Source organism: Scyliorhinus torazame, chromosome 19, assembly GCF_047496885.1.
Source record: "Scyliorhinus torazame isolate Kashiwa2021f chromosome 19, sScyTor2.1, whole genome shotgun sequence".
NCBI classification, from domain to species: domain Eukaryota; kingdom Metazoa; phylum Chordata; class Chondrichthyes; order Carcharhiniformes; family Scyliorhinidae; genus Scyliorhinus; species Scyliorhinus torazame.
Genome location: NC_092725.1, coordinates 113,405,580 through 113,428,702, shown reverse-complemented (window position 1 = coordinate 113,428,702; position 23,123 = coordinate 113,405,580).

Below are 23,123 nucleotides of genomic sequence, written 5' to 3'. Positions count from 1 at the left end.
TTGGAACAGAGTGCATTTGAGTTTAGGTGAGTGACTGAGTTCGGGTGAGTGGCTGTGTTTTTGTTGGTGTTAGGGTTTATCCTTGAGGTTCTATAAAGAAAATTTAAAAAAAAATATTTAAATTAATTAACTAGTTGAATATGACTGGACAGGTGATGTGCTGTTGCTGTATGATGATGGAACTGGTGGATCCCATTGAGACCGTCAGTGACCACATCTGCAGCAAGTGTTGGCTGCTCGAGGAATTTCGGCTCAGAATTGATGAGCTGGGAGGGGAAACATTACCTGGACGCTTTGTTTCAGGAGGCAGTCACACCCGGTAGAATAAGTTCTGTTAATTCGGACAGTGGTCAGGGACAAAGTGGTGTGACTGCAAGGGAGGCAGGTAGGGGGATCCTGAGTTTAGGAGTTGAGGAGCCTCAGCCCTTGACCTTGTCCAACAGGTATGAGGTACTTGCTCCCTGTGTGGATGAGGAAGAGGGCTGTAGGGAGGATGCATTGACTGACCACTGCACCGTGGTACAGGAAGCCATTCAAGTGGGGGGAGCAAAAAGACAAGTGGTAGTTGTAGGGGATTCTATAATTAGGGGGATTGATGGCATCCTTTGTAAGCCAGATTGAGAGTCCCGCATGGTATGTTGCCTGCCCGGTGCCAGGGTGAGGGACATCTCTGATCGGCTTGAAAGGATTTTGGAGAGGGAGGGGGAGGATCCATTTGTTGTGGTCCACGTTGGGACTAACAACATAGGTAAGACTAGGAACGAGGACCTGTTTGGGGATTATCAAACACTAGGGACTAAATTAAAGAGCAGGTCCTCCAGGGTTATAATCTCTGGATTACTACCCGAGCCACGTGCCAATTGGCATAGGGTTGAGAAAATTAGAGAAGTTAACACGTGGCTAAAGGAGTGGTGCGGGAAAGAGGGATTCCATTTCATGGGGCATTGGCATCAGTACTGGGGCAGGAGGGACCTGTACCGTTGGGACGGTCTTCACCTGAACCATTCTGGGACCAGTGTTCTAGCGAACAGGATAAATAGGTTGGTCACAAGGACTTTAAACTAGCAAGTTGGGGGGAAGGGAAGTGTAAAGCTATGGACAGTATAATGGTTAATGGAGATCAAGGCAGCAGGTTACGTGACAGGTTATTATGTAAAGATATGGGTTCAAAGACAAGGAAAATTAGGAGAAAGGGTAAGAGGAAAAATAAATTGCGAAAAGTTACTGATCAAGGTGTCAGGATTCATAACAAAGACATAAAAAACAGCATAAGTGTACTTTACCTGAATGCTCGTAGTATACGAAATAAGGTAAATGAGTTGATGGCGCAAATCATCGTGAATGACTATGATTTAGTGGCCATTACTGAAACATGGTTAAAAGATGGTCATGACTGGGAGTTAAATATCCAAGGGTATCAGACTATACGAAAGGATAGAATGGACGGTAAGGGCGGTGGTGTAGCTTTGTTGTTTAAGGATGGTATCCGGGCAATAGTAAGGGATGATATTGGTGCTATGGAGGACAAGGTTGAATCAATTTGGGTGGAAATCAGGAATAGTAAGGCAAAAAGGTCACTGATAGGAGTAGTCTAGGCCACCAAATAGTAACAGGATGGTAGGGTAGGCAATAAGCAAAGAAATAACGGATGCATGTAGAAATGATACAGCGGTTATCATGGGAGATTTTAATCTGCATATCGATTGGTTTAACCAGGTTGGTAAAGGCAGCCTTGAGGAGGAGTTTATAGAATGTGCCCGGGATAATCTCCTGGAACAGTATGTAATGGAACCTACAAGGGAACAAGCGGTCCTAGATCTGGTCTTGTGTAATGAGGCAGGATTGATTAATGATCTCATAGTTCGGGATCCTCTTGGAAGGAGCGACCACAATATGGTGGAAATTAAAATACAGTTGGAGGATGACAAGGTAAAATCAAACACTAGTGTTTTGTGCTTAAACAAAGGCGATTACAATGGGATGAGAGAAGAACTAGCTAAGGTAGACTGGGAGCAAAGACTTCATGGTGAAGCAGTTGAGGAACAGTGGAGAACCTTCCGAGCGATCTTTGACAGTGTTCAGAAAAGGTTCATACCGACAAAAAGGAAAGATGGTAGAAAGGGGAAAAATCGACCGTGGATATCTAAGGAGGTGAGGGAGAGTATCAAATTGAAGGAAAAAACATACAAAGTGGCAAAAATTAGTGGGAGACTAGAGGACTGGGAAGTTTTTAGGGGACAACAGAAAGCTACTAAAAAAGCCATAAAGAAGAGTAAGGTAGACTATGAAAGTAAACTGGCTCAGAACATAAAAGCAGATAGTAAAAGCTTCTACAAATATATAAGACAAAAAAGAGTGGCTCAGGTAAATATTGGTCCTTTGGAAGATGATAAGGGAGATTTAATAATAGGAGACGGGGAAATGGCTGAGGAACTGAACAGGTTTTTTGGGTCAGTCTTCACAGTGGAGGACACAAATAACATGCCAGTGGCTGATGGAAATAAGGATATGATAGGTGAGGACCTTGAGATTATTGTAATCACTAAGGAGGCAGTATTGGGCAAGCTAATGGGGCTAAAGGTAGACAAGTCTCCTGGCCCTGATGGGATGCATCCCAGAGTGTTAAAAGAGATGGCTAGGGAAATTGTAAACGCTCTAGTAATAATTTATCAAAATTCACTAGACTCTGGGGTGGTCCCAGAGGATTGGAAAGTAGCAAACGTGACACCACTGTTTAAAAAAGGAGGTTGGCAGAAAGCAGGTAATTATAGGCCGGTAAGCTTAACTTCGGTTGTAGGGAAAGTACTGGAATCTATCATTAAGGAGGAAATAGCGGAGCACCTGGAGGGAAATTGCCCCATTGGGCAGACGCAGCATGGGTTCACAAAGGGTAGGTCGTGTCTTACTAATTTGGTAGAATTTTTTGAGGACGTTACCAGTGCAGTAGATAACGGGGAGCCAATGGATGTGGTATATCTGGATTTCCAGAAAGCTTTTGACAAGGTGCCACACAAAAGGTTGCTGCATAAACTAAAGATGCATGGCATTGAGGGTAAAGTGGTAGCATGGGTAGAGGATTGGTTAACTAACAGAAAGCAGAGAGTGGGGATAAATGGGTGTTTCTCTGGTTGGCAACCTGTAACTAGTGGGGTCCCTCAAGGAGCAGTGTTGGGCCCGCAGTTGTTCACAATTTACATAGACGATTTGGAGTTGGGGACCAAGTGCAATGTGTCAAAGTTTGCAGACGACACTAAGGTGAGTGGTAAAGCAAAAAGTGCAGAGGATACCGGAAGTCTGCAGAAGGATTTGGATAGGTTAGGTGAATGGGCTAGGGTGTGGCAGATGGAATTCAATGTTGCCAAGTGTGAGGCTATCCATTTTGGGAGGAATAACAGCAGAATGGATTATTATTTAAACGGTAAGATGTTAAAACATGCTGCTGTGCAGAGGGACCTGGGTGTGCTGGTGCACGAGTCGCAAAAAGTTGGTGTGCAGGTGCAACAGGTGATTAAGAAGGCTAATCGAGTTTTGTCTTTCATTGCTAGAGGGATGGAGTTCAAGACTAGTGAGGTTATGCTGCAATTGTATAGGGTGTTGGTGAGGCCGCATCTGGAGTATTGTGTTCAGTTTTGGTCTCCTTTCCTGAGAAAGGACATATTGGCACTGGAGGGAGTGCAGAGGAGATTCACTAGGTTGATCCCAGAGTTGAGGGGATTAGATTATGATGAGAGGTTGAGTAGACTGGGACTGTACTCATTGGAGTTTAGAAGGATGCAGGGGGGATCTTATTGAGACATATAAAATTATGAAGGGAATAGATAGGATAGATGCGGGCAGGTTGTTTCCACTGGTCGGGGAAAGCAGAACTAGGGGGCATAGCCTCAAAATATGGGGAGGTAGATTTCGGACGGAATGTAGGAGGAACTTCTTCACCCAAAGGGTTGTGAATCTCTGGAATTCCTTGCCCAGTGAAGCAGTTGAGGCTCCTTCTTTAAACGTTTTTAAGAAAAATATAGATGCCTTTCTAAAGAATAAAGGGATTCGGGGATATGGTGTACGGGCCGGAGAGTGGAGCTGAGTCCACAAAGATCAGCCATGATCTCATTAAATGGCGGAGCAGGCTCGAGGGGCCAGATGGCCTACTCATGCTCCTAGTTCTTATGTTCTTATGTAAAACAGAGCAATTGAACCAAGGAGAAAATCAGCAACAGCACCTCATGGGCATGGGTGAAACTTGGCACCAGTACAGATAAGTCACCATTGTAATAACTAGGTTGTGTTAAAATTCATGTTGAGCACCCATGATGTCTCTCCAAGCTCTCATGTCATGGTGCCATGCTCTGCCAATTCCTGTGCAAACTTGGCACTGCCAACCTCTGCAGTGAGAGAATGGCATCTCTATGGTTCTTCCACCTCTCAAACAGACAATGCAGTAATGTGTGCTACTGCTGGCGCAGGTACCCCATGGCCCCTCCCCAATTAATGGCCATTTAAGGGCCTCCTCCTGTCCTGCCTCAATTTTTCCATGGCCGGCGGAGGCCGATGCCACATTTGAAACTTCGCAACTTCCACTGTGCAGGTGGTATGTACGTCCTTCACATTCCCCAATGCCCTCCCAATGTCTCTTTCACCACCCTCCTCCCTAGGTTCCTAACCTGCCACAATGCAAAATTCCACCCAAATGTGTTGCCAGTAGAACTATAGGTGAGAAGAGAAGTCAACGTTGGTTTGGTTGTTTTTATTCCTGTGAGGGTAGATATCTTGAATCTGTCATGTGATAAATACTTGCTTGAAAACATTTATTTCCAGTTGGAAGAGAATTCTTCCTGATATGAGTTGACATCCAACATGTGATGAGGCCATTCTAGGACCTGCTCACTAAATGTTCGTTCATGAGGGGCAATGGCCTTTAACTCAGCAACGAACACACGGCATGAACGATCACAACTGTCTTGCCAATTAATGAGAAAATGTACGAGACGTTTTGAGTTTTTAATTCCCCCTATAATTTTGCTTGCAAATTAAAAATAATTCCCACCAAGCCCTCTATAATTTTGCTTTGGAACTGGAAAAGAATTGCTTCACTCTCATCCGATGTGAATCGTGGTTAATGATGTCACCAAATTGTTGATCAAATTGCGCATTTTACTTTCTCCAAACCATATTTAATTCTAGGTTTTATACAGCCTTGTGATTCACAATGATATATTCTGCAATAATATCATAGTACTCTGTGTTAATATATCATAATTCTAAATTTACAGTTCACTGTCTTAAGGATGAATTGTATCCATAAAATTGACAGCAGTCAGACATCTTTTCAATGCAATTTTTTGCATTTAATATTTCAATTTGCTCAGGAAACACTCTTCAATCTTCATGAGGTATTAACCCACCCAGGCTCCAATATGTTGGCTTGGATTGTCCTTCACAAAACAATGGTGAACAAAGGGAAGTCCCAGTATTGTCTCATTGTCATCTTGCCATCTGACCTCTATTTCCTGTCCCCACCTCCACAGTTATTGCCTTGTTTTCTCTTTCCCCATGGTGTGATGGATCTGGGTACCGGGCTCCTGGTAGATTTTCCCCTTAACTGCCTATGTTGCTGCCATTTCCTAGGTAACAGTGGTCTGTGAAGAGGCTATAACAAAGTGTACCCATGCAGGGAGGGAGGGGGCCTAATAACAGCCCTAGGTAGCTTAGTTAAACCCTACCTTTCTAGGCATTAGTCCTTGCTGTGGCCTACAGAGCTCCAATTCTTGCCATATTTGCCGCTCTTCTGTCCAAGAATCATTTGAGAACCATAAATCTCCTCATACCTAGTGTAAAGTTGCTTGCCTGTATCATTATTCCGCAGTCTAAGAGACAGCAATGAGAAACCCAACCACTCATAAACCAGAGGGTAAACAAGTTCATTTATTAAGACTAGGGACATGAGAATATCTATGCATAGGTAGCACGCTTGAAGGTATCAGTAGCAGAGCTGTGTGTGTGCTCTGCTCAAAAACAAAAGTGAAACTAAGGCTGGATTGCATGATACCATTTCCTTCTAGTGCTGTCATGCTGCTATTCCTTGAAGGCACATTACAACAGATTGTGTGTGCGCCCACGAAGAAACTGAGCTCCAGGTCATTGTCATATTCCTCTCTGATGCATATGAGAAAATGGGCCTTTCACTAAATATCTGGAAAACTAAGGTCCCCTTCCAATTAGCTCACAGAGCAAAACATCTTCCCCCATCGATTCAGAACAATGGTAATGTCCTGGAGAATGTGGACCATTGCCTTCTCTAGACAAAGGCAGGTACAGTTGACGAAATGTGTCATTGCCTCTAATGTGTTAGCTCAGCCTTTGGACCCAGGAATCAAATGGCACTGTGTGAATTCATTCGTGCCAAAGTTTCCTGGAAATTCTGCACTGAAAGAGTGCTCAGATACCTCCCTCAATGACAGGTGGAAATCCTGGACGAATATTATTTGTAGGCTTTTTTGATTCATATTTATTGTTTTTTTTAAATTATTCATCCTTAATTGAACTGAGACTCAACTACATTGCTGTGGATCTGGAGTCACACATAACCCAGAACAGGTAGGGATGGTGGATTTCCTTCCCAAACAGGACAGCGATTTCAAACTCATCGCTACACTTTTAATTCCAGATTTTTATTGAATTTAAATTTCACCATCGTGCTGTGATGGGATTCGAACACAGGTCCCCAGACCTTGCGTCTCTAAATTACCAATCCAGTGACAATACCATTATGTGTTCCCCCCTCTCTAGATGATCAATGGAGAACCCCTGGAGTCCTGACCAGCAACTATCCTGCAATAAGCATCAATAGGTTACCTGACCATTTATCTCATTGTGTGCATGGGGCCTTGCTGTGAGCAAATTGGCTTTGATTTTTTTCCTGCATTATAATAGTGACTAAGCTTCAAAAGTAATTCGATAACTTTATGAAGAACATTGGGATAACCCAAGGACATAAAATGAGCTATACAGGTATAAATTATTTCTTTCTGTAGAAGAACATTGGGATAATGGCAAGAACATCAACATGTAAATATAGTATCCATTCATTATTCAATGGAAGTTTATTCATTAGCAGTGAAGCATTTTGAGATGGCTGGAGGCTGTGAAAGACATTATATAAAGAAACAAATTTGTTCTCTCTTTCTTTACTCAATGGTGACATTTTCTTTTGATTGTTTGTAAATGATCTGGAATCTATGTTGCTGCTCTCAGCTGCTGCAAATAGCCCGCGGTACATTTGCACAGGAAATATTATTAAAACTGAATTTATATCGCATCTTATTACATTGATGCAGCTCAAAGTGCTTCACAAAGGAAATTTATGAAGTACTGTGACAGTTGTTACAATGAGAATGAGAAGGAAAGATTTGTGATCGTAATGACCTCGCTCAGCCCCATCGCCCTCAAACACTCCGAGCTGGATTCTCCGATTTTGCGGCTGAGTCCGGAGGAAGTGTCTGGTCTTATGACCAAAAGGTCGGCAGCCGCCCCCACATCAATGCTCCGCCCGGTGGGGAGCTAGCAGCCATGCCATGTAAAACCCCCAGCTTCACCTGCAGATACAGACAGAGAATCACTGGGTCTGTGGCCACGCATGCGCACAGTGGCGACCTGCGGCGCCTGCGCCGTACAAGATAGCACCAGCCGCACATAGACCCGGCCTGCCAGATAGTGCCCCCCTGCAACCCCCCTCGCCACCCCCGGACCACCTCCCACCAGTCCTCCCCAGCCCCCGCCGAAGCCCCACCTGCCAGCGGAACGGCTCCCCCCCTCCGACTGTGGTGGCGCTCGACACAGTCCGCAGCCACTACGCGAGATCCCCGAAAGCTGAGAGGACATGCGACCGACGCCATCAAGAAGTCGGCTCATCGGGGAGGAGCATCAGGGAGGGCTTCAGGTAACGTCCTGAGGTCGTCCAACGGCGTGCGGCTTACTCAGCGATGATGTTGTATTTTTTAATTAATTTAAAGTACCCAATTTTTTTTTTCCCAATTAAGGGACAATCGAGTGTGGCCAATCTACCTAACCTGCGCATCTTTGGGTTGTGAGGGTGAAACCCACGCAGACACGTGGAGAATGTGCAAACTCCACACTGGCAGTGACCCAGGGCCGGGATTTGAACCTGGGTCCATAGCACCATATTCCCAGTGCTAATCACTACGCCACGTGACACCCCCCCTCCCCCATCACAAATTTGGCGTCGGCAAGTGGAAAATCCTGCCCTAAGTGCTGACACTAGGACAGAATCGGTGGACTTCTATGGCAGCAAAATTGGTGCCGCTCCCAGAGCAATTCAGGAACCATTAATGGGCGAGCACCAGCGCCATGTAGAACAAGACCGATTCCAAAATGAAAAATGGTCAGATTAGCTGGGGTTGAGATTCGCGTTCTAGAGGCTGATAAGCTGCATCCGCATATTAGCACTCCATTCCCCACACAGACCCATCCTAGCCAAAAGATGGCACTGGTTGCACTGGAGTGCGCCTATCCTGTTGATGGGTCGGCTGGAGCCAGAGGGCATCTCGGGGGATGGCGTGAGGGGACACCCATATGACCTGTGGCATTAAGTTCACAGTGGGCAGTCAGCGGCCTGAGCAGTTGCATGACTGCCTATAGGCTGTGAAGATGGTGCTCTATGCCCGTCCACCCCAACCCCACGGCCCCCCCTCCTGGCCATCCCCGTGACTCCCCCTGGCCCTGGCAGAAGGCCCCCTGCCAGCAGTACAACTGTCAGCAAACTATGGCAAAGTTGGACATTTTCCGTACCCCATCTCTCTCTCTCAGCAGCCAAGGCGACTGTTTCCCGATTTTTGAAACCACAAGTGAACCTCGCCATTGGTCATTCCTCCTGGCAGAGGTGAAGCATTAAGGAGGCCCTGGGGAATACCGGGTAAGGCCCGCTAATGACATGCCAATGGCATTTACTGTATGTGCATGAGTAGAACGCATTGACACCGCTGTCGAGGAGCCTGGCAGCGCCGGCCACAATTTTGGCCTCACGACCGATTCTCCACCCAATCGCCTTTCCCAAATTTGCCGTTGGCCGATGGAGAATCCTGCCCAGTATTTCTGGAGAAAGAGAGAGAGAGAGAGAGGCACTCACAGCTGCTCCTCTCAGCATCCAGGACCCAACTGTCCTTTACTGGGTTCTCAGAAAACAAACCCACTTGGGTCGGACCCAATCACTGCCTAACATTGGGCAGAATAGTCCTTTGGCCAATTCATTGGCTACCAGCCAATCAACCAAATTAAATCCCTTCCATCTCTCGGGTGCCAGAAAATCTGAGTTATGTTGTTCAAAAACTAAATATCCAATAGCATGTATCGTATTTTAGAACCGTTCAGTTTCTCGCTTCCTCTTCTTGACTTAAGTCCTTTAACTATCCATGGATCAAATGATAAGCACAAAGTAAAAGAAATGGAAAATAAGGGAATCATCAGGAAGGGCCCTGACACAATGTTTGCGACTGTGCTGGTTTATGAGGGAAGGTCAAGGCAGTAGAGAGTTAAATAACTTGGGAGGAGTGGTGACCACCAATCAGAGTAACTATGGAACTATTTATTAACAATATAACTAGGCACAGGGAATGATATTAATGCTACTCCCCTGTGGTGATGCGCATCAATGTAAATGCATGAAGACTAGCTAGACACTAGATGGAGCACCAGAAACATCACACACACACACTCAACCAATAGATCAAGTAGATAGGACACGACCAATAGACATTCACGATACACATGGAGGTGACATGACCACAGGGGGGCATTACCCCAACCCATATATAAAGGACACCACACACATGATCTGCCTCTTTCCAGTGGAGACAGTCAGTGAGTACAGACACAGCATTGATTCAATATTACAACCACCACGAGGATTGCAGCAGCTGGTTAGTCAGCCTGGGTAGCTATAGTAGGATTAGCAGTCGTGTCGAACCCGAGTAATAGAAGAGTAAATAGTTTAATAAATGTGTTGAAGTAATCTCCACGCCTGAACTTTCCTTTGTCAAGTGCACCACAAGGAAGCCGCTTATGTTACACCTAGAACATAACAAATCATGGTACCAGAGCTGAACTGTTTCAATCCACATAGCCATACCTCAGCGTACAGTGACAACCAGCAACGATACCTAGGCAAGATGTTCGAGATCCGGGTTCCGCAGCAGCAACAGTGCCACGGCGATCTCCGCGAAAACCGGCGGGCATTCCGGCAAAGGTTTGAAATCTTCCTGGTGGCAGCCGAACTAGAAGACCTGGCCAATGCTGAAAGGACAGAGCTTCTCCTCACCATAGCCGGTGCCAGAGCAGAAGAAATCTTAAAAAAATTCAAGTTCTCCAAGGGGCAAAACAGGAGAGACTTCCAGGCAGTCCTGGACAAATTCGGCAAATATTGTGAGGAAAACACACTCCAACAAGCAAGAAAAGGTAAGAGAAGCGCCAGTACTCACCACGATGCCGAGATCCCGGAGCAGAGGACAATTTTGATCGGCGGCCATATTTCTAAAGGGACTACACGTGCACAGTTGCGCGAGAAGCGCACAGAACGGGAAGGTTGCTAGAGCTGTTGGGGAGAGTTTAAACTAATGTGGCAGGGGGATGGGAACCGATGCAGGAAGTTGGAAGGTAGTAAAACTGGGACAGAAATAAAAGGCAGTAAGGGGGAAAGTGTAAGGCAGAGAAGCCATAGTCAAAAATCAAAAAGGGCGACAGTACAAAGTACAGTGACTGAGGGGAGCTCAGTGAATAGGACCAGGAATACTAAAAGAAATAAAACGGTAAGTGAAAACATTAATGGTAAGCGATGCGGCAGGTTGTTACAGGAAGATGTGGGTTCGACGACAAGGAAAATTAGAAGAAAGGTTAAGAGGAAATATAACTTAGGAGAGGTTACTGATCGAGGTGTTAAGATTCAGAACAGAGGTAAAAAAGCCAACATAAGTGTACTTTACCTGAATGCTCGTAGTATTCGGAATAAGGTAAATGAGTTGATGGCGCAAATCATCGTGAATGACTATGATTTAGTGGCCATTACTGAAACATGGTTAAAGGATGGTCACGACTGGGAGTTAAATATCCGAGGGTATCAAACTTTTCGGAAGGACAGAGTGGATGGTAAGGGAGGTGGTGTAGCTCTGTTATTTAAGGATGACATCCGGGCAACAGTAAGGGATGACATCGGTGCTATGGTGGATAAGGTTGAATCCATTTGGGTGGAAATCAGGAATAGTAAGGCGAAAAAGTCACTGATAGGAGTAATCTATAGGCCACCAAATAGTAACATTATGGTGGGGCAGGCAATAAACAAAGAAATAGCAGATACATGTAGAAATGGTACAGCAGTTATCATGGGGGATTTTAATCTACATGTTGATTGGTTTAACCAGGTCGGTCAAGGCAGCCTTGAGGAGGAGTTTATAGAATGTATCCGCGATAGTTTCCTCGAACAGTATGTAATGGAACCTACGAGGGAACAAGCGGTCCTAGATCTGGTCCTGTGTAATGAGACAGGACTAATTCAGGATCTCATAGTTAGGGATCCTCTCGGAAGGAGCGATCACAATATGGTGGAATTTAAAATACAGATGGAGGGTGAGAAGGTAAAATCAAGCACTCGTGTTTTGTGCTTAAACAAAAGAGATTACAATGGGACGAGAGAAGAACTAGCTAAGATAGACTGGGAGCAAAGACTTTATGGTGAAACAGTTGAGGAACAGTGGAGAACCTTCCAAGTGATTTTTCACAGTGCCCAGCAAAGGTTTATACCAACAAAAAGGAAGGACGGTAAAAAGAGGGAAAATCGTCCGTGGATATCTAAGGAAATAAGGGAGAGTATCAAATTGAAAGAAAAAACATGCAAAGTAGCAAAGATCAGTGGGCGACTAGAGGACTGGGAAATCTTTAGGGGACAACAGAAAGCTACTAAAAAAGCTATAAAGAAGAGTAAGATAGAATATGAGAGTAAACTTGCTCAGAATATAAAAACAGATAGTAAAAGTTGCTACAAATACATAAAACAAAAAAGAGTGGCTAAGGTAAATATTGGTCCTTTAGAGGATGAGAAGGGAGATTTAATAATGGGAGATGAGGAAATGGCTGAGGAACTGAACAGGTTTTTGGGTCGGTCTTCACAGTGGAAGACACAAATAACATGCCAGTGACTGATGGAAATGAGGCTATGACAGGTAAGGACCTTGAGAGGATTGATATCACCAAGGAGGTAGTGATGGGCAAGCTAATGGGGCTAAAGGTAGACAAGTCTCCTGGCCCTGATGGAATGCATCCCAGAGTGCTAAAAGAGATGGCTAGGGAAATTGCAAATGCACTAGAGATAATTTACCAAAATTCACTAGACTCTGGGGTGGTCCCAGCGGATTGGAAATTAGCAAACGTGACACCACTGTTTAAAAAAGGAGGTAGGCAGAAAGTGGGTAATTATAGGTCAGTGAGCTTAACTTCGGTAGTAGGGAAGATGCTGGAATCTATCATCAAGGAAGAAATAGCGAGGCATCTGGATGGAAATTGTCCCATTGGACAGACGCAACATGGGTTCATAAAGGGCAGGTCGTGCCTAACTAATTTAGTGGAATTCTTTGAGGACATTAACAGTGCGGTAGATAACGGGGAGCCAATGGATGTGGTATATCTGGATTTCCAGAAAGCCTTTGACAAGGTGCCACACAAAAGGTTGTTGCATAAGATAAAGATGCATGGCATTAAGGGGAAAGTAGGAGCATGGATAGAGGATTGGTTAATGAATAGAAAGCAAAGAGTGGGGATTAATGGGTGTTTCTCTGGTTGGCAATCAGTAGCTAGTGGTGTCCCTCAGGGATCAGTGTTGGCCCCACAACTGTTCACAATTTACATAGATGATTTGGAGTTGGGGACCAAGGGCAATGTGTCCAAGTTTGCAGACGACACTAAGATAAGTGGTAAAGCAAAAAGTGCAGAGGATACTGGAAGCCTGCAGAGGGATTTGGACAGGCTAAGTGAATGGGCTAGGGTCTGGCAGATGGAATACAATGTTGACAAATGTGAGGTTATCCATTTTGGTAAGAATAACTGCAAAAGGGATTATTATTTAAATGATAAAAAATTAAAACATGCTGCTGTGCAGAGAGATCTGGGTGTGCTAGTGCATGAGTCGCAGAAAGTTGGTTTTCAGGTGCAACAGGTGATTAAGAAGGCAAATGGAATTTTGTCCTTCATTGCTAGAGGGATGGAGTTTAAGACTAGGGAGGTTATGCTGCAATTGTATAAGGTGTTAGTGAGGCCACACCTGGAGTATTGTGTTCAGTTTTGGTCTCCTTACTTGAGAAAGGACGTACTGGCACTGGAGGGTGTGCAGAGGAGATTCACTAGGTTAATCCCAGAGCTGAAGGGGTTGGATTACGAGGAGAGGTTGAGTAGACTGGGACTGTACTCGTTGGAATTTAGAAGGATGAGGGGGGATCTTATAGAAACATATAAGATTATGAAGGGAATAGATAGGATAGATGCGGGCAGGTTGTTTCCACTGGCGGGTGAAAGCAGAACTATGGGGCATAGCCTTAAAATAAGGGGAAGTAGATTTAGGACTGAGTTTAGGAGGAACCTCTTCACCCAAATGATTGTGAATCTATGGAATTCCTTGCCCAGTGAAGCAGTAGAAGCTCCTTCATTAAATGTTTTTAAGATAAAGATAGATAGTTTTTTGAAGAATAAAGGGATTAAGGGTTATGGTGTTCGGGCCGGAAAGTGGAGCTGAGTCCACAAAAGATCAGCCATGATCTCATTGAATGGCGGAGCAGGCTCGAGGGGCCAGATGGACTACTCCTGCTCCTAGTTCTTATGTTCTTATGTATGTTTGCGCATGCGCAATCATGAAAACGGCCATCAGTGAAGGAACAGCGATCTGCGCATGCGCAATTGCTTCATACGCGCTACGTCACATGCGTCATGATGTTAGAGGCCCCGAACCACGCCCATTTAAAGGGGAAACACCCCAAATCAAAGAAAAAATCTTTTAAAGCCATAAAACAACCTTCCCTCACCTGGAATGACAGCACAATGCCTCAAATTGAACCAGGAAGTGAAATTAACCTCCGAAGAACCCTGCAACAAGCAGTTACCTACACCCAAAGTGATGATTCCGACCTTCAATACTGCGATACCGACCGTTACATTTTCTCTGGACCTCGCGAGCCCAATGCCAGCTCCGACGCAAACAGTGATGATATGGTCCTAGAAGGCTACAACTCAGATGAATCTTTCACCTTGGGAGGCTACCCCAATACCAAATCTGAACCCCAACTAGACGTGTTGCACATTGGCAACCCCCGTATTGAATCCGACGCAGACGCAGATTCGTTCTTCGGATTTGAGGATCTTCAGCCCAGCAGATATGACATCCCAACTCGTGAGTGCAGATTGATGCTGCAGCCTGAATCCAAGAGACAGAGAGCGGTACAAGCCCACAGACAGCGGCCTGCTGACACACAGAGCGTGGTCCACGCACCGCTCAGGGTTCCCGACTGTCGTGTTGGGTGTTCTGATGCACAAATGATCCAACACGGCTTTAGATGGTACAACTCAGTTTTATTGTCTAAACAACTGTAACAACTAACTAGTGGCTTGGGCACGTGCTTCACCAGCTAACCTGTGGACCCAGCCCTATCACTATCTTAGTGAGGCACTCAGCACATGGTCTATATCTGAGTGGCGCGCTGTGAGCTCTGTGCTCTGAGCTATCTCCTGGTAGAATGAGCGGGAACTGTGGTTTTCCCTGTTTTATAGTGCGTGTTCTCTCACTGGTGATTGGCTGCGATGTTATGTGTGTGCTGGTTGGTCCAACTGCCTGTCCATCAGTGTGTGTGTGATTGCACCATGATATGCTGATGTGGATATCGTGACATCCCCCCTTTCACAAAGGATCTGTGCCTACATGCTAATAAATAGAAATGTGTACTGAGTGTATCTGAGTATGTGTGTGCAATATTTACAACATGTACATGAGGCTAAACTATATACAGAGGAAGGTGTCAGGTGCAACAGAACAACGAGGTTCTACCAATAACAGAACAAATGCAATCAACAAACGACGAGAGAAAACTTCTGGAACAATGAATGACAAGAAAAGAAACTCGTTAACAGTGCTGTAAAACAATTCAGTGAGTCCAATGTGCTAGCAGGCTCATAAGTCAAGTCTCTCAGGTGGGCTACGAATTCGGGTTGACCGCCTCAAGGGTGGGTCAGGATCCACCGGCTGAGGAATGGGCCTGGCCACGGGCGATAGAGGAAGAGGCAGTGTCAGGAAGCTCAACAAAGTCGACATCAGGGACAACAGGAGGGCGTGGCACCGGGGCATGATCTCGTAGCGAGCGCGGAACCGGCAAATGGAGCCATCAGGCATACGAACCAGGAATGAGCGGGGAGCCACGTGGCGGAGAACCTCAGCGGATGCCGACCAGCCACCCTCCGGTAGGTGTATGCGGATGTTGTCTCCAGGCGCCAGGGCAGGAAGATCAGTTGCGCGAGCGTCATGTGCCACCTTCTGCTGAGCACGCTGTTGTTGCATCCTTCGCAATACTGGAGCATGGTCGAGGTCAGGAACGTGAATGGCTGGCACAGTGGTCCTGAGGGTGCGACCCATCAACAGCTGGGCTGGCGAGAGGCCCGTGGACAGTGGGGCCGAGCGATAGGCCAGCAGGGCTAAACAGAAGTCAGATCCGGCATCAGCAGCCTTGCAGAGGAGCCGCTTCACAATATGGACGCCCTTTTCCGCCTTGCCATTCGACTGAGGATGCAAGGGACTGGACGTCACGTGTGTGAAGCCGTATGAAGCGGCAAAAGAAGACCATTCTTGACTCGCAAAGCAAGGCCCGTTGTCATACATGACGGTGAGCGGAATTCCATGGCGAGCAAAGGGTTCTTTGCATGCCCGGATGACAGCTGATGACGTTGTGTCATGCAGGTGTATGACCTCCGGATAACTTGAGAAGTACTCAATAAGAATAATGTAGTCCCTGCCGAGCTCATGAAAGAGGTCCACGCGCACCTTCGCCCAGGGGGACGTGACCAACTCATGGGGCTGAAGGATCTCAGGGAGTTGCGCCGGCTGAAACCTCTGGCAGGTGGGGCAGTTGAGCACCATGTTGGCGATGTCGTCGCTGATGCCCGGACAGTACACAGCCTCTCGGGCCCTCCGCCTGCACTTTTCAACTCCGAGATGGCCTTCGTGCAGTTGTTCGAGGACAAGCCGGTGCATGCTGTGTGGGATCACGATCTGGTCCAACTTCAAGAGGACACCATCAATGACGGCCAAGTCATCCCGGACGTTGTAAAATTGTGGGCACTGCCCCTTGAGCCACCCTTCCATCATGTGGTGCATCAGACGTTATAGAAGGGGGTCAGCTGCAGTCTCATGGCGAATGTGGGCCAGACGTGCATCAGTGGCCGGCAGATTGGCCGATGTGAAGGCTACTTGTGCGTCGACCTGACAAACGAACCCCTCCGAGTCGGGCGGAGTGTTGACCGCCCTGGACAGATCATCTGCGATGATGAGATCCTTCGCCGGTGTGTAGACAAGTTGGAAGTCGTACCTCCGGAGCTTGAGCAGAATGCGCTGGAGGCGAGGGGTCATGTCGTTGAGGTCCTTCTGAATGATGCCGACTAGGGGGCGATGGTTGGTCTCCACAGTGAACTGCGGAAGACCAGATACATAGTCGTGAAACTTGTCGATGCCAGTCAACAGGCCTAGGCACTCCTCAATCTGCGCATAGCGCTGTTCTGTGGGGTTCATGGCCCGTGACGCATAGGCGACCGGAGCCCAAGATGTGGTGTCGTCACGTTGCAGGAGTACCGCCCCAATGCCGGACTGGCTGGCGTCAGTTGAGATCTTTGTTTCCCGTGTGGTAACGAAAAATGCCAGTACTGGGGCGGTGGTGAGCTTGACCTTGAGCTCCTCCCATTCACTCTGGTGTGCGTCAGTCACTGGAACTCCATTGTCTTTTTGACCAGGTGGCGAAGAGCAGTCGTGTGCGAAGCAAGGTTAGGAATGAACTTCTCCAGGAAGTTGACCATCCCGAGTATGCGCAGCACTGCCTTCTTGTCTGACGGCTGCTGCATGGCTGCGATGGCTGCCACTTTGTCAGCATCCGGCCGCACACCCGACCAGGAGATGTGGTCCCCAAAAAACTTTAGCTCAGTCTGGCCAAAAGAGCACTTGGCTCGGTTAAGGCACAGGCCCTGATCCCGTATCCGTGCAAAGACATGCTGCAGACGATTGATGTGCTCCTGTGGTGTGGACCAGATGAAAACGTCATCTACGTAGACGCGTACCCCTTCGGTGCCCTCCATCATCTGTTCCATGATGCGATGGAACACTTCGGAGGCCGAAATGATGCCGAATGGCATCCTATTGTAGCAGTATCTGTCAAATGGAGTGTTGAAAGTGCACAGCTTCCTGCTGGACTGATCCAATTGAATCTGCCAAAAGCCCTTTGAGGCATCAAGCTTGGTGAACATTTTTGCCTGAGCCACTTCGCTAGTGATTTCTTCTCGTTTGGGTATGGGTAGTGTTCCCTCATAATGTTGTGATTCAAATCTTTTGGGTCGATACAGATCCGGAGCTCGCCGGAGGGCTTCTTGACGCACACCATGGAGCTGATCCATGGCGTTGGCTCCGTGACCCGGGAAAGCACTCCTTGGTCCTGCAGGTCCTGCAGCTGCTGCTTGAGGCAGTCCTTGAGGGGTCTGGGACCCTACGAGGTACGGGAATGACCGGGGTGGCGTCCGGTTTGAGCCGTATTTTGTACGTGTAGGGCAGTGTGCCCATGTCCTCGAAAACCTCCTGGTTGTTCGCGAGGAGTGAGTGGAGCTGCGCTCTAAAGTCTGCATCCGGAAAATCGGACGTGCCTTCTGGAGACAGAGTGTGTACCCGCTGAACGAGTTGGAGGATCTTACATGCCTGTGCGCCTAACAGAGAGTCCTTCGAGGATCCTACGATTTCAAATGATAATGTGGCTTTGTGTGAGTTGTGTGTAACTTCGAGCTGGCAGGACCCTGTGGCCGGGATGACGTTTCCATTGTAATCAACCAGCTGACAGTGGGATGGCAGAATCAGTCGTTTAACCTTCAGGGTCTGGAAAGCTGACCATGCGTGTAGATTGGCGGAGGCACCAGTGTCCAGGCGAAATGTGATTTGGGATCGGTTGACCGTTAGGGTGGCACACCACTCATCGCCCGGATCAATGCCGAGCACTGGCAGCGGCTGGTGGTTCTGACTTGGGGACATCCGGTTCTTGTGGATTACCGCAACGCGGAAGGGCTCCCTGCCTTCGGTATCACTGGTCTGCATACTATCTGGATATGACTCAGTGTAGGGGGGCTGAATCACCCGCACATCCCTGCGAGGCTGGCGGAATTGTTGGGAGTTGGCAGTTTGAGCTGCTCGACAGCAGGCAGCATAGTGGCCCATCCTGCCACAGCAGAGGCATTGTCGCGCTTTAGCCGGACATTGCCGCTTTAAGTGGGCGGAGCCACAGTTGCCACATGTTGTGACGTCATGGCATTCGTTGCGCCACCACGCATGCGCGGTGCGGTCCTGCGTAGAGCGCGCCTGCGCATCACGACCCTCTGCGTCAACGTCTCCTCTTTTGGCGCGTACAAGCGCGGGAGGCCTCGGAAAGCGCGCGAAATGGCCGCCCTCGTCCAGGCCGGGAGGAACTCGATCGACTGGACCCGCTCCGCCTCGTAGGACCCGAGCCGTGCCGTTTCGGCCGCCTGGATTTGGGAGTACCGGCTGGTCGCGTTCTCATGCAGGTCTCGATGGCAGTCGCTGGGGTGAGGCGCTTTATTTTGAGGAGCTGCTGGCGTAGTGTGGCCGAGATGACCCCAAAAACTATCTGGGGCGAGATTCTCCGATCCGGCGGGGGCTGGCGTGAATCCCGCCCCCGCCGGTTGCCGAAGTCTCTGTCACCGGATATTCGGCGGGGGCGGGAATCGCGGCGCACTGGTTGGCGGGCCCCCCCCGCTTGATTCTCCGGCCCGGATGGGCCGAAGTCCCGCCGCTAAAATGCCTGTCCCGCCGGCGTAAATTAAACCACCTACCTTACCGGCGGGACAAGGCGGCGCGGGCGGGCTCCGGGGTCCTGGGGGGGGGGGGCGGGGTGACCTGGCCCCGGGGGGTGCACCCACGGTGGCCTGGCTCGCGATCGGGGCCCACCGATCCGCAGGCGGGCCTGTGCCGTGGGGGCACTCTTTCCCTTCCGCCTTTGCCACGGTCTCCACCATGGCAGAGGCAGAAGAGACTCCCTCCACTGCGCATGCGTGGGAAACTGTCAGCGGCCGCTGACGCTCCCGCGCATGCGCCGCCCGGAGATGTCATTTCCGCACCAGCTGGCGGGGCACCAAAGGCCTTTTCCGCCAGCTGGCGGGGCGGAAATTAGTCCGGCGCGGGCCTAGCCCCTTAAGGTTGGGGCGGCGCGATGCCCGTCTGATTTGCACCGTTTTGGGCGCCAGTCGGCGGACATCACGCCGTTTCCGGAGAATTTCGCCCCTGATCCCGTATCATGGAGTCGGAGGTGGCCTCATAGCCGCAGGACTGCACGAGGAAACGGAGGTATGTCAAGTAGGATTGGAAAGGCTCATCCTTACCCTGCAGGCGCTGCTGGAATAGGTACCTCTCGAAGCCCTCATTGACTTCCACGCTGAAGTGTTCCTCGAACTTCAGAAGCACCGTCTTATATTTTGTTTTGTCCTCGCCTTCCGCAAATGCCAGGGAGTTATAGATGTGGATGGCGTGTTGCCCCGCCGTGGAGAGGAGGAGGGCGATTTTCCTGGTGTCCGATGCATTCTCCCTCTCTGTGGCTTCTAGGAAGAGCTGGAAGCGCTGTTTAAACAGCTTCCAGTTTACGCCGAGATTACCAGCGATTCGGAGCGGCTGCGGCGGGCTGATGTTTTCCATGGAGCAGGATGGCGGATTTCTGAAAGGGTGCAGTTTGGTCTCACAGTCGCTGGTTAGCGTCCACTACTGGTATCATGTTGTGTTGGGTGTTCTGATGCACAAATGATCCAACACGGCTGTAGATGGTACAACTCAGTTTTATTGTCTAAACAACTGTAACAACTAACTAGTGGCTTGGGTACGTGCTTCACCAGCTAACCTGTGGACCCAGCCCTATTACTATCTTAGTGAGGCACTCAGCACATGGTCTATGTCTGAGTGGCGCGCTGTGAGCTCTGTGCTCTGAGCTATCTCCTGATTGAATGTGCGGGAACTGTGGTGTTCCCTGTTTTATAGTGCGTGTGCTCTCACTGGTGATTGGCTGCGATGTTATGTGTGTGCTGGTTGGTCCAACTGCCTGTCCATCAGTGTGTGTGTGATTGCACCATGATATGCTGATGTGGATATCATGACAGACTCTACGAAAGAAGACACGCAAGACTCCACACCGCAGTCCTTGCACGAACAAGTGACTCCAGTGTCACAAGCCTCCACAGCGAGCTCGTGGACAGACTCCACGATAGAAGAAACGCAAGACTCCAGAGTGCAGCCCTTGCACACACAAGATGTGACTCCAGTGTCACAAGCCTCCGCAGCGAGCTCGTGGACACTTCCACGATAGAAACAACGCAAGGACGCGCAGTCCTTGCAGGAACATGACGATAAGGGTCTAGCAACCTCCTCTGACCAACTAGCGGCAGACGATGCACGTCTTCCATGCTCAAGTAAACAGCAAGAAGACTATGACAGTCTACCACGCTCCAGTGCACAGCAGGACGACCATGATGGTCTATCATGCTACAGTGAAGAACAAAGCGACGATGACAGTCCAATCCCAAATGAAGGATAACAGCAAGACAATGACAGTCCACTCACATTGTTTGCACCACTAGATGAAGACTCTGACAATTTACCCAACCCAAGTGAACAACAAGCAGCTACTGAGGATCTACCCACGGTATGTGAGACGAGTGATGACAGCATCCCACTTCCCATGCAACATGTGCAAAGTGACAGACCTCAGCTAGTGTGTACAGAGGCACTCGACGATCACTGTGAGACCACTAGTGACTCCGGTGACACCAAGATACTTCCACCCTCATTCGCTCGAACCTCTCCACAAGTCAATGCATTCCTGCATGTTCTGACTCCAGACGTGCAGCTTCCAGAAATCTCAGCTGACTCCAGTGAACCTCCTAAGACTCCAGGTGGGGAGCATCAACAAACCAACACTGACTCAGTTAAAACAGACCAGACTGCAGATGGGGAGCAACCAAACGCCGACTCTGATTCACGTAAGCCGGACTTTACTCCAGACAGGGAGTGCCGCAACCTCAGTGATGGCATGCTCAGGGTAACAGCAGATGCCACAACGACAGGAGATGGATCACTGAACAATTACACTGGGTCAGTAATAACAAGCAGCGGCTACAGTCCAAGAGGAATACACCAATATTCACCACAGCTATATCCACACATTTTTTCCACACCAGCAGTGCAGCCAATGACAGCTCATGCTGGACAAACCCAGTATTCAGGCATGCAGCAGCCAGCAGTCTATGCAGCATATTCTCAAACAGAGAAAGAATTTGCTGCACTGTAAATTCTATCTAGGCCAGCACTACGGATTGCCCACTAATGGAATCAAGACCGAAGGAGGACTACCGCAAGCGCAATCTGCACTACAGACTGGATGCCTTAGTTACAGCCCAGGATTTGCTGCACCCCAGCCTGGTTAGATGGCATATTCCTATCAGATGCAAGGTTCTAGTTTCACAACATCACCAGGTATTTATGCGAGCAGCAATTCTGTTTCCAATTCGACAAGCTTCAACTGTTCGCAGCAGGATCACCCTTCCAGCACAGCACGTGGCCAGAACCAGTATGCACAGTCTTATCCAACTTCAACATATGGCACATCCATGACCTCGAATGATACTGTTGATGGTACCTCTTCAACATCAACACCTTATCGGCTACAAGATGCCACCCGACAGCACCAGCACAAACATCGAAAAAGAAAGGGACTCCAAATCAGACAGTGAAGTGATTTGACCACTTTTTGGTTCCTGTGGCACAGGGACGTTGATGGCGTTCATAACCAAGAGAGACATTTGACCATGATGATTGATGGTTTATGGACTCACACGAATGATTTGGACTTATTGTTTAATCACTGTTCCCATGACTTGTATGTACCTTACCTTATCTACCTGTTCTTTGTTCAATTTTCTCAAAGTGTGCAGAAAATATGTAACATATAAAAAAGGGGGGGATGTGGTGATGTGCATCAATGTAAATTAATGTACGCTAGCTAGACACTAGATGGAGCACCAGAAACATCACACACACACACTCAACCAATAGATCAAGTAGATAGGACACGACCAATAGACATTCACGATACACACGGAGGCGACACGACCACAGTGGGGCACTACACCAACCCATATATAAAGGACACCATACACATGATCTGCGTCTTTCCAGTGGAGACAGTCAGTGAGTACAGACACAGCGTTGATTCAATATTACACCCACCACGTGGATTGCAGCAGCTGTTTAGTCAGTCTGGGTAGCTATAGTAGGATTAGCAGTAGTGTCGAACCCGAGTAATAGAAGTGTAAATAGTTTAATAAACATAAACGTGAAGTAATCTCTACGTCTGAACCTTCCTTTGTCAAGTGCACCACAAGGAAGCCGCTTATGTTGCACCTACAACATAACAAATCATCCCCCACACTCAGCTGCAGGGTTTGCACGCTCCACCTTAATTGACCAAACAGGTCACATGACCCACCGAGACCTTACCCCTTATAGGAGCATGCTACCACATCCCCCCCACCCCCTGCCCTTTAAGTGCCTGACCAACACATTTCAATAACAATGGAACAATTACAATACTAGATATCAAATGGATCTCAACACAGTCCCCTATAAGTTAATTCAGTTCAGGGGGGGGGGGGGGCGCTAATCAAGTTCATATGTTTTGGTCCTGTCCAAAGCTAGAGGATTACTGGAAGGAGGTTTTTAGGGTAATTTCTAAAGTGGTGCATGTGAGATTGGACTCGGCCCCCCGTGTGGCCATATTCGGGGTGTCGGACCA